Genomic DNA, 2,940 nt, shown 5'->3' with positions numbered 1-2,940 from the left:
ATATGTCTGTGTTTGTATATATGAATCAGTCTCTGTGTGTCTGTGCATGTGTGTATATGTGTGTACGCATGTATGGATGTCTGTGTGTGTGTGTGTGTGTGTGTGTGTGTGTGTGTGGTGTGTGTGAAATTTTCAAAGAAGTATCTTACTCGATGAAGTCAAACAAACAATACCTTTGTACTTCCAGGTATTATATCAATTAGATCTTTGTTCTCTAAGTTTTCGTAGTCAACAAGCTACATATTCGAAGATCACAGACCAAATTATAGCCTGATTCTTAGGCCACCTAGCAACAATCTTTTAAAATTTAAAGTGGTTTTCAACCTTCCTCATGGTGCTACCTTATCATGCTGTGTTAAATTTTCTCATTTTCTCTGGTTTTGTGAATCCAACCATAAAATCATCTTTATTCTTACTTTATAACTACAGTTTTGCAACTCTTATGAATCACAATATGAATATCTGTATTTCCTGATGGTCTTAGTTGGCATCTGTGAAGAGTACTTTGGTCTCCAAAAGGGTTACAAACCACAGATTGAGAACCACTGCGTTATTATTTTGATTAACTGCATTCCAAATTTTGCCCCCCTTTCTAGTTGCCTATCTCCCTCCCGGAACTTGTCTCTGAGAGGGTGGAACCTCCCTGTGTATGCCCAAACCCTGGTGCTTCAAGTCTCTGCAGGATTAGGCGCATTGTCTCCCACTGAGGCAGCCTTCTCCTACATATGTGCGGGAGAGGGACTCGATCCAGTTTGTGTATGCTCTTTGGTAGGTGGCTCAGACTGAGAACTCCCATGGGTACAGGTTAGTAGGAACCACTGGTCTTCCTGTGGGGTTCCTACCCCATTCAGGGCCTTCAATCCTTCTCTCAACTCTTGCATAAGGGTCCCCAAACTCGGTCCAATGTTTGGCTGTGGACATCTTCATCTGTTTCAGTCAGCTGCTGGTAAAGCCTCTCAGAGGAGAGTCAGTTATGCGAGGGTCCTGTCTGTAAGCACAACAATAGTGTCTGTAAGCACAATAGTGTCAGGGATTGGTGCTTGCCCTTGGGATAGGTTTCAAGTTGGGCCGGTTATTGATTATCCGTTTCTTCAATCTCTGTTCCAGTCTGTGCATTTATTATAGACAGGACAAAATTTCAGTTGAAAGTTTTGTTGGTGGCTTGACAACTTTATTCCTCCACTTTGCGGGGGGGGGGGTGCGGAGGGGGCTGCCCTGCCTGGCTACAGGAAATGACCTGTTAGGCATTTTGGCTAAGGTCACCACATTAAGTCCTGGGAGCTTCCCCCATCCCAGATCCCTGGGACCTTCTAGAGATCCCACCTATCCTCAATCCAGGGCAGCTGTCAATTTCTCATCATTCTTCTGGCCCTATAGGCTCCACTCCTATCTCCCCATCTGTGATTCTGCCCCCTACTCTTCTGGTCTTCTACCATGGTCCCTCCTTCCCTCCCTCTGCCTCCCAAGACTATTTTGTTCCCCCTCCTAAGTGGGATTCAAGCATCCTCACTTGGGCCTTCCTTAAAGATTGCAAGACATCCACCTGCTCTCTATTCTTTACATCCCCAGCTCTGGTTGAAAGAATTTTGTGTTGTCAGGTAGAATAATTGAGGTATGTACTTTTTGCTGAATGCTTAGTAATAACTAAATACCATATACAATGATAAATTATAAGGAGTCTTCTTTCTGATCTTTACATTTTCATTATGTTCTTAGGATATAGTGTCTTTTAAATCTATTAAATTATTATGATACACTTTGACAAGAGTTTTTCACCCATCTGAAATGTTATAAATAAAAAATTTTACATGATGCAGATTACAATTATTAATATTCATTTGCCACTTGCCAGCCAAATTGAGTAAAAAAAATCTTATTAGCAAAATTCAATGAATAAATGCATAAACTGTATCAATAAATGAACCTTAATACTTTAGGATGTTTACATTGTGTAGGAGGATTTTTCCATGAAAATGTACCAACTGTTTTTTTTTTTTTTCAACTTTTGGATCACTTCTTATTATCCTAGCTGTAATTAGAAATCTTGTGAAATTAATAACCATTAAATTCAATGAGTTTTCAGCATAGGAAATTTGCCCTGCGGCACCCAGCCGATGGGCATACAAGGTTGGGGCTTCACAAAAGCTGCCCCTCCTCTCCTCCCAGTCACTCTGAAAGGAAGCATCTTTTCCACTTAGCTAATTAATTACACCTGCCAACAAGCAGATGGTTTTGAAGGCTTTGAAGCATGCAAATAGCTAGGTGCATATCAGCTACCTTCCTTGGGTGGCAATTTAGATTATAACTATTGGGGCTCTGGAGAAATGGAATATTAAATGGATAGAAAGGAAGAAAAAAACAACTTTTAAATACCTATTAAAAGCAGTTTCAGGTATGAAATCATCACCTTTTCCTGACCTCAGTTTACACCTTTTCAGGCTGGTTATGCTTAGTTCAAAATTGGAATAATACTGGCCAGATGTTGCCAGGCAATCGTTCTGAGCACTCAGATTAAAAAAAAAAAAACAAAAAAAAAAAAACAAAAACAAAACAAAACAAAACAAAAAAAACCCCAGAGAACTGGATATGTTAGTAGAAATTCTCAATAATGTAGCTTTCCAGTAAGTTATATTTTGTTGTTTGATAAGTTGTTAAATTTAACATAAGAACACACATATAACAATATTGAAAATAGAACTGTAGCCCCAAAAGAACCCTGCTTTATACCTTAATACATATATAGTGTCCATACTTTTTTTCTCTCCCTTTCTATTTTTATTTTTTATTTTTTTATTTATTATTATTTTCTTTATTTACATTTCAAATGCTATCCCGAAAGTTCTCTATACCGCCCCCCTGCCCCTGCTCCCCTACCCACCCACTCCCACTACTTGGCCCTGGCCTTCCCCTGTGCTGGGTCATATAAAGTTTACAAGACCA

The 2,940-nt window shown here is 39.5% G+C and overlaps 1 protein-coding gene across 6 annotated transcripts in view; it reads left to right on the top strand.

Annotated features, from left to right (window-relative positions):
• Positions 1 to 2,940, top strand: part of Erbb4 (erb-b2 receptor tyrosine kinase 4) — a 1,014,420-nt gene that overhangs the window by 642,459 nt on the left and 369,021 nt on the right. The gene's annotated exons all lie outside the window — the stretch shown is intronic.

This window comes from Mus pahari, chromosome 5 (genome assembly GCF_900095145.1).
Source record: "Mus pahari chromosome 5, PAHARI_EIJ_v1.1, whole genome shotgun sequence".
Taxonomy (NCBI): Eukaryota; Metazoa; Chordata; class Mammalia; order Rodentia; family Muridae; genus Mus; species Mus pahari.
Note: the sequence above shows the minus strand (reverse complement) of the source record. Positions and strands in the feature narration are given on the sequence as shown.